Source organism: Myotis daubentonii, chromosome 9 (genome assembly GCF_963259705.1).
Source record: "Myotis daubentonii chromosome 9, mMyoDau2.1, whole genome shotgun sequence".
Lineage (NCBI taxonomy): Eukaryota > Metazoa > Chordata > Mammalia > Chiroptera > Vespertilionidae > Myotis > Myotis daubentonii.
Window position 1 is genome coordinate 54,698,272 of NC_081848.1, and position 13,793 is coordinate 54,712,064.

Sequence of the window (13,793 nt, forward strand, 5' to 3'; positions counted from 1 at the left end):
TGCTCGTGGCTAGACGTGCTTGGCCCAAGGCTCCAACCAACCCAAACTCTATTTGACACCCTAAAGGCTGGAGGGATCAAGATCTTAGAACATTTGTAGCTTTCTTTTAGCATAATTGCAAATAAAATTAGTTAAATTAAGATGAGATCATAGTGAAATAGAGTGAGCTCCTACTATAGTATGACTGGTGTCCTTATCAGAAGACGGGCATGTAAAGACACAGGAAGCACACCATGGATGATGGAAAGCAGAAGTTGGAGTAATCTTTAGCACATGTACAGTCTATTGTCTAGGATGGGACTACCAAGACTTTTATTTCCCCTACTGTCTTCTTTTTACTATTCTTTTTTAATTTATTTTAATCCTCACCTGAGGATATGTTTTCTTCACTGATTTGAGAGAGAGAAACAGGGAGAGGGGGAGAGTGAAAAATTGATATGAAAGAGAACATCGATTGGTTGCCTCCCTTATGTGTCCTGACTGGGGATCAACCCCACAACCTGAGTATGTGCCCTGACTGGGAAACGAACCCGAGATCCTTTGGTGCCCAGGATGACTCCCTAACCATTTAGAAACACTGGCCAGGGTGGGATAACCAAGTCTTTTCTCCTCTGTTTCAAAAGAAGCTCACTTTTTTCCATCAGTTTAGTATAAGGGAAAGCTAAGACAGAGAAGTCATAAGTTCCCTCCTATCTGTAATCTAAATCTGACAGTAGCCCCCACTAGATTGATGAAAAGAATAACATTTTATCTAGCAGCTTTATCATCAGCAGAAAATATTAATGCTATTTTTAAAAATAATTATTTACTACCATTCCTATTTCTCCCATTTAAGTTAAAATTTAAAGGTAATCTATATATATAAAACCCTAAGGGGACATCCGACCATCCAACCATCTGACCGATAGCTATGATGCACACTGACCACCAGGGGACAGACACTCAACGCAGGAGCTGCCGAGCTGCGGTGACTTGGCAGCTGCAGTTCTTGGGTGATGCACCTGAAACCAGAGAGGAGGGAGCCCGATTCCAGGGTGTGTCACCTGAGAACCGCCCTCTCACAATCTGGGACCCCTTGGGGGATGTCAGATAGCCGGTTTGGACCCAATCCCCGCTAGCTAGGCTGAGGGACCCCACCAGTGCACGAATCTGTGCACCGGGCCTCTAGTATAATATAGAAATACAAAAATAGGTAAACAGAGAGCCTAGATTACTGCTACTCCAAACACAATTCTACTGTATTTGTATTTGTATTAACTGCATTTCTATTTTCTAACTAGGATCTCAGGCATTCATTTTTCTTGTTATTTATAACAATAAATGGCCAATATGTAATGGCATTTATCAACTGCTCACTGAAACAAAGGAACTGTATCAGGGCTGACACAAGTGATTGACCTGATTAGAGAAATGTATATAATAGCTGGTTTTACAATTAATATTACAGATAAAGGGCCAAGTATCAGGAAGTTCTTTTTGTTATTCCTCTAAAAAAATACTACATAAATCTTCTATAAATAAATCCTAATGATCCAAATGAATAAGTCACACACCTCACATGGCCAACAGCACCAAAAAAAAAAAAAAAAAAAAAAAAAAAAAAAAAAAAAAAAAAAAAGGTCCAAATCCTTTATCTCCCAGGGTATAGGTGCTTCTTTCCACGCAGAGTTCAGAACTTGAGATTTCTATTCTTAAATTTTATTCACAAACTGCCTTTTCATGGCGTCATTGCCTATATAATAAATTGAATTTCCCCAAGTGAAACTACAGTAGGGCAGCAGAGTGTATAGTAGTCTTTTCATAGCAAGATTGTCCCAATAATTTCTACACTGTGTAATTTCAGTTAAAGCTGCTAACCACAGACTATAATTAAGTTAACATTCAAGACTTCACTACACCTCTCTATAAAGTGTAAACACAATTTGGCATACAACTGGTACTTCTGAAGTGTGTGGATTCTCTTTCACTCTTACAGTTGAACTATCCATTGCACACTTTAAGTTCCATACATAGACACCAAGCACTGAAGGAAACAGGAAATATTATGCTAACATGACTATATTATTGATGAATAAAAAAACATAACCCCAAGGCTAAGCTGCCAAATAAGTAGTGAATTAATTTCTGTAAAGTACTCCAATATTACAAAGGTGTGTTGAAAGGTGTCTGCTCATGTTTCAAATTAAACGCACTGCTGGTCAGCATTAGCACCTCAGCTTTGAACACCAGCCATTTGCCTATAACACTTCAGGGGCTAGGAAAAACGGATTTGCCGTTCACACTGGAATAATTAGAACATGTCAGGAAGAATTAATTTCCTCATTTTTCAAAAGGATACACAGAAATTACCATGTTATTATATGACAGGGTCCCTTGGAGAATTATATTAAATTTAATTTCTAGCGCAGCCCACACAACAAATTAAAGTCATAAATAAGATGGAAAGAAGCGGGACGCAGAGCATATGTTTATGGCAATGAGTGAAGCCAAGGGACCAGAAACAACTATCTTCATTTCATTTTATTTAAATCAGCCAGACACTGTGTATCTGAATGACAGCACTTGTTAATGGTGCTGAGATTATAGGCTCCTTAATTTTAGAAAACAGAAGCAGTCAGTCAGTGTCTGAAATAGTACATTTCCTACAATGCAAAAATTAGTATAAATTTACTCCCTTTCAAGTCAATTTCTTTTTGCCCTGCAGCAAGTTTAACAAAGATAAACTTATTTTTAATAATACTGTTCCTCTATTTGTCTTCTCTTTTGGCAATTTTTTGGGTCAAAAAAAATGAGAAAAGTTAAACAGAAGAGTTACAAGGATAAGTAAAATTTGCAAACATAAACTTTGTCCAAAATACAAGCTTCCTGCTTCATCCTTTAAATACATCTACCAATTTAGAACTGAGAGACAAAACGTGTTTTTTATATTAAACTCAAACTGTCTTCCTTACACTGCCTATCAAATCGGAGTAAAACTTATAAGGGTATTGTTTAACCACCTTAAAAGCACTAGACTTTTTAGCTATTCATTAAGTCCAAATATGCGTATGGAGCAGACAAGATTACTTAGCACTGATAATGTACCTACCACTCAATGGCCAGAGACGTCCCTACTTCCTTCTCCTCCTGCTAAAGAGTCTCTCAAGTATCACCGTTCTACCTCAGTTAGCCATGGGCAGTCAAAAAAAGGTTTTCACTCGTGGTCCTATCATCCACTCTGAAATCAGCCCGAGCCCAACATAGAAACATTAATGAAACTTTAATAAATGTATTATAAAATATGAATGATATTATTGATCCCCTCCCTTCTTATGTACATTTTTATTTGTTATTTAAGTGATGGATAAAATAACAAGACTGGAAGCAAGTATATAGGACTCTCTTAATTTTTTCCTATATACTATAAAAAAGACTCAAGGTGTCCTATAGAAATTAATACTCTTGCATTGAGACATCAGCACCTTCTCCAACACTTAAGACTGGCATTTCAGACCTAACAGCAATCCAAATGCTTCAAACACCAGTTATCAAAACAATTTCTATTGAGTTATTTACCCACTCAAAATTTCTTAAGAACACATAATTATATTATCTTCCAACATGAAATATACTCAATGTATAACAAATGCAAAAAAATAAGGGGTGATATTTAGAAAATTATTTTAAATTACTAAAGTAAACACAATGAAGAAAAAGAGTCACTGATAATTTGCTAAACTTTTTCTCCTTCCGACATAGATTTAATCTCCACATATTCACCTACAAATTCTAAAGCATAAATGTTAAGATGACTCAAAGCCCCAGAAACATGCTGGCAACTTTATCGTGCTTAATAACTGAAAACATCCTTAAGGTGAAAAAAGAGTTTGTACACTTTAAGAAATGACTGTCGTGAAACTGAACACTCCCTGGGGTGCAACAAACTTTAAATAATTTGTGAATCAATTAACTGGTGACTCTCTTCATAACACAGATTTCACACTCCCAGGTCACTGCATTATCAGCCTGATACGAATCATAACATTTTGGAGAAAAGTTCATAATTGAAATCATTAATTAATTTAACAGGACTTTTAGTTATGCATTGCATTAAACAGCTGTAAAGGAGCAGAGATTAATTAGTTGTTTCTCTGACAATTTTCACTGCTGTTATTACTTGGAAAACTTTTCAACTTGAAAAGCACATCATGCTCTCTGTAATCTGGTAGTGACCTATCGAAGCAATTTAAAGTTGAAGGAACTGTAACTTTTCTAAAATAAAGTCTGAAACCTTTGAGGTGTTTCTTTCTCTAGAATAAAAATAAAAAATTTAAATATCAAACATTGTAAAGTCTGAAAATCTCCAGATGTGAAAATGCATCTGGAATAAAGTCTAAAAGCATATGTATATAAAGCACATAGTACAAATAAAACACATAGTACAAGTATATATCTTGAGAAACTCACAAGATGAAAACAAAGATATACCCAGCTAGCAGTTTCATGAAGCTAGTGAGATGATATGCATTTACATGTTTTGTATAGCCTTCTTTTTCTCTTAAAAGCAAAAATAAAAACTATTAACCATAAATAAACTGTATTTATTGCCTTTACTTCTTAGAATTTAGAAGTAAATCCATTTGACTGACCTACAAGTTGTCTAGCAAGGCTGACAAGGTACAGGTAATTTCACAAAGCACAATTTCAAGGGAAAGTGACAAGCAATTTTTTCAATAAATTACTCCAAACTCCTTTCATATCACATCATACTTGGCATAACTTCATTATTTTAACAGCTTAATATCTCATCTCACATGCTATAGTAAAAGCACTAAAAGGTATATCATGGAAATTCTAGTAAAATATTTAATAGTCTAGAAAAATCTCCATCTTACTCAAATTAATTAACTAAAATTAAACATTTTCCAGGTTCCTATCAGAAAACAATGGCACTACTCAAAACTCTCACGTATTGTGTTGTTGTTTTTCCAGTCTAATCTCTTTCCCTAACCCCTCTGCTGTACCCATGGCAATGATACCGAATTATTACAATTCTCAAAACATAGCAGGCCCTTTCAATGTCTGGGTACTTTTACAAATGCTATATCTTCAGCTTAGAATAGTCTAACTCCACATCCTCATTACTCCTTTAAGAAGCAGCTCAGATGCTAACCTATTTATTCTTGAAGCCTTCCCCCCAGTTCTCCCTGGCAAATTGCAAATTTCTGTTTTTCTTACTTCTTTCATACCCTAATTCTAAGACTAATGTGTTATTATAATTTCTCTCTTCACTTGTCTCTCCACTAGTTTTTTTATGCTGGCTAAAGGCTAGCTTTAGTATGCTATTCACATTTAAATCTTCAATATGTCTATCTGAAACCTATTAAACCTTCTGTAAATGTCTGTTGATTATAAAAGGAATAAATAGGGAAAGGGGGTGGGAGAAGGTCAAAGAAGCTAAAAAGGGGATAAATGGTGATGGAAGGAGACTTGACTTGGGGTGGTGAACATACAATACAAAATACAGATGATGTGTTATAGAGTTGTATACCTGAAACCTATATTTTATTAACCAATGTCACCCCCTATAAATTCAATAATAATTTAAAAATAAAAATAAAAAGGAATAAATAAATGAATGTGCACATATTTATTTCCACGTTTCATTTCAGTATTTATTGAGCATCTATTATAAATCAACCATACTGCTAGATGCTTGACAAAATCTCCACAAATTTTAAGAAAAAGATAGCTTCTTTGTATTTTTTAAAACATTTAACCTCACCTACTTTTTTATTATTTTGTTTAAAAATTGGTAATTATTATCTAATTAAATTTGGAGTGGGTCATCAAGAAATTAAAACTGAAAATATGTTATTTCAGGATATTTTCTTTTATATCAAAGCCCCTTTGCAATGAAAGATCCCTTTCCCAGGAGTGAAATTAAATGAACATGTTAAAAACAGTTTATGCCTGTGGTTCTATCAAGGCTCCCTTATCTAGGCAATGTACATGAAAGTCTATTAGAACAAGTGTTTCCTCACGTGAGCAGAAGAGTGAATCTTTGTCTTTTCTGAGATAGCCTTTTATAAAGTCACAATGATTACAGTGCTAGTTCCTCTTTTAGATGCATTATGTCCAATAATTCACTGTCAGGGGGAGGCAAATGGTAATGGTTTGTGTCTTATCATTCACATTTTCTCACTTATATCTCTATAGCTCACTTATTTCTCATTTCAGCCACTACAATGGCAAGGATAAGTTGGCATTTTCTTAAAGTGTTATCCTTTAAATAAGAATCTGTGGCAATTTTGCTCTTTAATAAGGGTGTTTCCTATTCCAATAGTTTATCTCAGAGTTCTTGCAGGAATTAAATGAGATAACATATATAGGTACTCAATAAATATTAGTCCTTTTCTATCCCTCTTACCCTGAAATGCACCCATCCCAGAGAACATGTCCTAAAGCAGGTTGTTACTATGGAATTATTCTGGCATTATATACAGATGGGCATGCACTCTTCACATATATAATGGAACCACTGAATAATAGGTTTAAGATAGTGAAAAGCAAAGTATCTATCTTTGTTAGAAATAGTGGAATGGACAAACAGTGAAATTAAAAGTGATAAAGAGTGTAGATGAAGTTTGCCTAAGCAAATCCTAAATTGCTGGTAATAGGTCCACTTTCTTTCAACCAATTCCTCCTTGTGACCAAGAAAGCTGACCAAAGTTAAAGCCTAAAGTATAGAACAAAACAAAATTAACTTCCACATAGAAGTCAAATTCATAACATCTGATGCATTTGCTCCATTATAAAAATTCATTTATTTTGGTTACCTTAGGAGGTACTAGAACCAATGGTACTTTAGGGAAGCGCTATCTTGACAGCATCACATAAGCCTAAAATCCAGAAGAATCCCAAATCAAGAATAGAATCTATATCTAAAAACGGATAAGCTTTGATTCTACCTAAAGATTCACATTAAAATGCATAAGCAAAATAACACCATGGTAACATTAGATTTGTTCTTTTAGACTCAATAAATCAGGGAAACTGAAACATATAACCCACCAAATCTGCAAAATCTTTTCTGAATAGTGGATGTTGCTCTTCTTTATCCCCATCTTATCAGAGTATGCATATGCTTTGTTTCTTGTTTTGCATTTCATTCTACCAAAACACTCAAAATTACCCCATGATTTTTATATTTGTGTATCTTCCCTATGTGGTTGCAGCTATGTGTCTGTGGGTGTTTTTATTCCTTTTTCATAAATCAAATCTGTCTACCCACAGCATTATTTGGGAATTTTATCAACACATCTCAACCATGTACCTATTACTGATAATATTCTTATTACACTTTACTATCACTGAAAAATAATCCTTCTTACCTTCCTCTAAACTTCAAAGCATGTTTTTGTAGTAGTATATTTGAATCCAAGTTCATCTTATTCCACCTTGTCCGAGTACACTTGAGAAAGCTAGTTCTGGAATCTTGACCTTGAGTTCAATGAGGCTTAGATCTAGCACACCTGCCTGCTTTCAAATTCTCCTCTGGGGTAACATCATATAGCAATTACATATTGAACAAGTCCAACTCCTTGTATAAAACTGTGCTTACAAAAGTATGTTTATAGTTAGTGTGGCAGAAGTACCTGAGTCAATACCAATTTCACTGTGGAATATTCGGTTTTCTCTTTAATGTTCATACAATGACATTAGACACATCTTACTCCCAAGAAGATACAAAGTAGATGTCAAATTTTCAACATTTCTTCTGAAAGTATATGTCTGGCTTATAGGAGAAAGGTATACAAGAAGGCAGAAATTATTTCATTTTTTCTAAATCATTTTAATAAGCAGAAACAAGATCTATCTTCATCTTACTTAAAAATTCAAGAATCATCTTTCTAATAAAAGAATAAAGGTTATCATGAAAAATATAAGGATTGCATGTACAAATGCAAAATGAGAGAAAGGGGCAGAGGAAATGAGAAGATAGAAGGGAGGGTAGGGGGAGAGAGGAAAGTTACAGGAATGGAGAGGAGAGGGAAGAGAAGAGGAGGGGAGAGGAAGACAAGGGAGGAGAGATAGAGGGAAAGATAAAGAGACAGAGAAAGGAGGAAAGAGAGAAACTGTCTTGCATTAAACCTAAGAATGTGGCAGTGGTTGAGGATAGGAAAAGAGGTCTTAAAAGCCAACCATACCCATTATTTTCTTCCTAAAATATTTCCTCTTTTATAGAGAGACAGTGGAAAAATGAAGTAAGCGAATCACTTTCATGAATATTCATTCTTATTTCACTTAGTTTCGTGGAGCTGATAGCCCCACACCTTGCTTAAGAATTTCAGTGCTCACATTTCTGCATAGTCAAAGTGATTCCAAACAATTTCTCTAATGTGTTACACATATAAACAGGTTTGTCTTCAAAACCAGGCATGGTGGTCATTTTTTCCTCAGTCTTTCTCTTCAACAAACCTAGTTATTACAGAAAACAAAAGGAAAATTCCACTCTTCATTCATATTTGAGTTCCTCTGACTTGCTAAAATATCCTGTCCTGTAACATAAGATGTAATTCCATGAATACCTATTTTTTTCCTGAAAAGAAGACTTTTATAAGATTTACTTTACAAAATTTAAATAGAGCAAGTTTTCCTATCCATGGCTCTGAAGATATTATTTTTCTTTCTTCTATTCTTTCTTTTCCATTTTTTTTACAGAGTAATAATTATTTCATAAGAAGTTTCAATTCACATTAAAAATATGTGACAATTATCATTTCAAGTCAGTTTTCTTAGCACTTATTTTTAATGCCAAAATTAAGAGATTATTAGAGTTGAAAGAAAGAGTATGGTCATTGAGACAAACAATCTTGAATCTGAATTCGACCTCTATCATTTACTGTTACTCTTGGGAAAGTTCATATATGACTCTGAGACTCAATTTCATCAATTATAAAAATGGGTATAACAATTTTCACCCTCACAGTGTAATTACGAGGATTATATGAAAAAAATTTCATGACAAATATATATAAAGCATTTAACACAACATCTGGCACAATTAGGCACTTAATACATGATGTTATTAATAAATTATATGCCACTACTAGAGTACAAGAGTTATTTCCTAATGATTTTACCAAAACAGGCAATGGAATTAGAGTCCTATGGTGGACACTCAGTTATTTAAAAACAATGGCAGACCCCTTTTTCCCTCCATTGACCCTGTCTACCCCACACCTAACCTCCTCCCCCCAAGGAATTCACCACACTATTGTCTGTGTCCATGGTTATGCAAATATACATATAAGCTCTTTATTTTCAACAATAAAGATAAATTTTTAAAAAAAACAATGGCAGACCAAAGAACACAAATATCAAGACTAAAAAACAAACAAACAAAAAAAAAACTTGCCTATTTTAATGCAATATTTTTTCAAACTGTTGAGTGGATGATAATAATCAATTCTCTGAGTGCCAATCAGCAATTTTTATTTTTTTTAAAAAAGGTGATAAAGGAAGGAAGGAACAAAGGAAGAGAAGGAAATGAGAGGGGAGAAAAGAGAAAATACAACACAGCACATGTAATAAGGGTAAATATTGTTCATGAAAACTTTTTATCTCAGTTATATAACATTGCATACTGGGTCAGGATAGAAATTTCTTCGTCTGCATCATAATAAAAAATGTTTGAAACCCTCCTAACTTAAGAGGAGCTAGAACACATGAAACCGTGGCTCTCACATAACAGGGAAAGAGCCAACCACCTTGTTCATATGAAGGTTTCTCTAATTCATGGAATGTAGCAATTGAAGCCATCTAGTGCCCTTTGGGATATCTTGTGTTATCTTCTTATTTGAAAGACTATAAGACAAAAGTAGTTACCAATCAGTTTATCCAAGGGCAAGAGAGAAAGACTAGATGGCTTCTGAATAATCATTCTAGTTCTATAATCATGAAGCAAGGGATGATTTAAAATGAAGAAAAATACAATTAGAAGGATTTAAAATGTCATTCTTTTCACATTCAATAAATTCAAGCACTTACAAATAAAAGACCAAGGAAACCAATGATTTGTGGAATAAAAGGACAGCAAAGTATCACCCAACATGCTTTATTTAAAGAAACTCAGTTATCTCTCCTTTTGCAAAATATGTAAGATATGGATTGGGTGTGGGATGGCATGAAGAAAGCAATGTACAAAAGGGAGGTGCATATAAGCGATTTTGTTCACTTTGGTCTTATTTCAAACCAAACCAGTATGGTGGTCAGCTGTCAGCCAAAGAGAACAGGGCCAGGAACAGAGCCAATCAAGCTGTGTTAAGTAACCTAGTCATTCCACAGAAATATGTACAGCTCTTGTTCCCTGGCAGTACAGCTGGCAACAGCACAGCAGTAATTTAAGGGGTTTTCTATAGAGTGCTTATGAGTTTGATTTCACTGTTGGCTTCTTGCCATTGCAACCTATACACTGGGTAGCTCTGTGAGTTACCCAACTATGCGCTTAGATGATAAAGAATCAGATTTTTCACTTGGTAGGCATGAAGTCAGCTGAGTTTTTACTTTGCCAAATGCTTTCTTTTTTTGTTTTTGTGAACTCCTTGGGTTAAGAAAAATACATAGTTTGTTTTGCCAAGCACTTTTCCCCTACACTTTGAGCCATGTATTTCTTTGGGAAACTAAATTCTTTCTATTTCACTCATAATTCATCAAACTGTTTTCTCTGACAACTTAAATCTTTAGAGCCTTTTAAATACCACTTCTCTCATTTTATCTCCATTACTCTCCTTTTTCATACTTTACCGTTGACAATAAAAAAAAATTTTTTTTTTGCCAGATTTGAAGTAAAAAGGATGAATATAATTCAATTTCTGAGGTTCAAGATAATGTTTTACATGTGACCAAATAAACTTTCCATTAGCTATTTGCAATTTCATATTACTTAACTTCTGAAACTCTTAAAGGATATTATGTAGTTTAATAAATAGCAAAGGACTACTAGTCATCATTTGGGTGAACTGTCATGTATTTGGGAATGTTTAATTTTCAGTCAATTTAAACTGCTTCCTACATGCATATATCACCTCATCTTATATGATCCTAATACATAATATATTCCAAAACTGTTCTGGTATTAGAAACTGAACTACTCTCACCAGCGCTAGCCAAAATTATGGCGGGTGGTATGGGAGTGTAAGGGGAGTGGAGGATGTAGAAGAGTGTTAAGGGGGAATAAATGGTGCTAGAAGGAGACTTGACTTGGGATGGTGAACACACAATACACAGATAATGTATTATAGAATTATACACCTGAAACCTATATTTTATTAACCAATGTCACCCAATAAAATCAATAAAAAATGAATTTCTTTGATTAAAAATAAAATATTTTTAAATAACTTTAAAAATAATACTTGGGATATAATGTGAGGCATAGCAAATGAGCAGAAGAACTGACCTTCTCCACCCTTTGGCTCATCAGTGTAAAATTAGAAATGCTCCTTCTTTACTGTAAAAATATATAAATCTCCAATAGGATGCCCTTCATTTATAAACAGATATACACCTCTATACCAAGGTCACCAGGGTTGCCCATTCACTCCTACTCCAGGCAGAATGCCCAGTTACTTTCCATAGCTAGAGACATCAGGAAGTCGTCCTCACCTCCCAAATTCCATTCCAAGGGTTATTTCATTTTCACTGCTGTGAACTGGTAGAGTGGAGGTAGAAAAAGTCAAATCCAACTACCAGAAATTCATCAAAAGTATATGATTAAAGGCAAATTTCAAAATGACATTTCAAACAAAACCATCCAACAGACAGTAGTTGGCTAGCTACTATAGTATTCTCAATAGTATAATTCAGCCATATTATGGAATAAATGGGTTTCACTAGGTTGCCCAAGGAACCTAATCACCATCTATAACATGGTTTCTATATGACTATCCATTCCAAATTCCAAACAACAAACTTTCAGAACTTTATCTGTAAGTTGACAATTGCCTACAAATACATCCCTGTGTATACTGCAAAACGTCTTTTTGTGAAATAGATAAAGGAATACTAAAATAGTAGGCAACTCTCAGCCTTTTTTAAGTAGGTCATTTGCTTTACAAAAAGGGAAGCATAAATAAAAAAGAAAAGTGAGAATTCAACGTTTAATTTATAAATTACTTTCTCATTTACTATATATGAAGTTTGGGATTTTAAAATATAGTACTTGGAAGTATGCATAAACAAATAATTATTATGGCTATAATATGTTGTTAATATTACAAGAGTGATAACCATGCCAATACTAGGTACTATGGGTAATGAAAAAAAGGCAGTTTCTAAAACTACATACACTATTATATTTTCCTGAATACTAGTATAATTGATTTAGATGCTGCCTTAAAAAATACACAAAGTTTCTAAGCTAAGGACACTAAGAAATCAACAAAAGTATAAGTCAGTCCATTCTCATGAAAATTCTTGAGCAATAACTAAATGCACATTTAACCATCTGTATAACCCAATGCCTTGTTTTCATATATGAGCAAGACTATGTGGATCCGTAAAAATGTTATCTGGGCAGAGCTTTCAGCATCAATCATCAGAAATTCTCATAAAGCCATCAAATATACTGTACAGATATGATGCCTAATGATCTAATAAAAGCCAATTTCTAATGATTAAGAAAAACTAGCTCACTATAGAAAAACAAACAATGTTAACAGACAAAGCCTGGATTCCAAGGAAAGATGGATGGACATGAATTATGAAGGTTTTGTAGGAAATAACACATAATGTTTTCAGTAAAAATTAGAATAGAATTTAACTTGTTTAAGAAACTGGGGGTAGAGGAGTGGGAGATATCAAGCCTTTTCCTGAGGTGTAACATGAAGCATAACTTAAGATACCATTATTCTCCAATTTTAATATAAGCTATTGAGACTTGTAATGAAAGGTCAGAAGTGTTGCCTGAAACCAACTGCACTGTGACATTCTCATTCATCTGCTGAGCCTGAAGCCCCACAGCAGCTGACGACTCTGATGTCCAATCAGGCTTTCCAAATCATCCTCCAGAGCACATGTGTTAGTGGATACCACATTGCACATGCTCCTCACTCATCTCACCCAACCCTCTCTGCCATCAGTAATCCCTTTCCTTACCAGCATGCTATCCTTCAGATATAGAAATTGTGCATTAGAATCAGATCCCTGCTAGCCATCTCTGTCAGGTCAGCTGGAGATGGAAGGCCCACTCATTCAGTTGCATCCATTGGAGTAGTGCATAATACTGGGTATTATGCATTCTAACCAATTGTGAAGCCACCATTGAAGAAGCATGTTTAAGTGGTATATCCTTGTTTGTGACTGGGCAGAAGAGGTAGTTTGTTTGCATTTTGGATAAAGGTGTGTGTGTGTGTGTGTGTGTGTGTGTGTGTCTGCGCACACGTGCACGCACGCAAAAGCACATGTGCGAACCTCTGAGAATATAAGAGCTGCATGGAACATAGTTATCATTTTCCTCTTGAAGTATGTCATACAAATTGCTATGCTGAAATATAATCAACACTAATAAAAGAGAAAAATGGTAATTGGCGTACGAGCTACCCTTTTCATTGGCTAATCAGGGCTATATGCAAATTAACTGCCAACTAAGATTGGCAGTTAACTGCCAATAAGATGGCGGTTAATTTGCATATGTAGGCACAATGCAGGGAGGCGAAAGGGAAAGCAGGAAGAAGCCCCCTGCCACTGACAGTGATCGGAAACCCAGTGGGGAGCTAAGAGCTGGGGGGCAGGGCAAAGGCGGCCCTGGG

The 13,793-nt window shown here is 34.8% G+C and overlaps 1 protein-coding gene across 12 annotated transcripts in view; it reads right to left on the reverse strand.

Moving 5' to 3' along the window:
• SOX6 (SRY-box transcription factor 6) overlaps nt 1-13,793 on the reverse strand; it is a 550,404-nt gene that overhangs the window by 421,994 nt on the left and 114,617 nt on the right. The gene's annotated exons all lie outside the window — the stretch shown is intronic.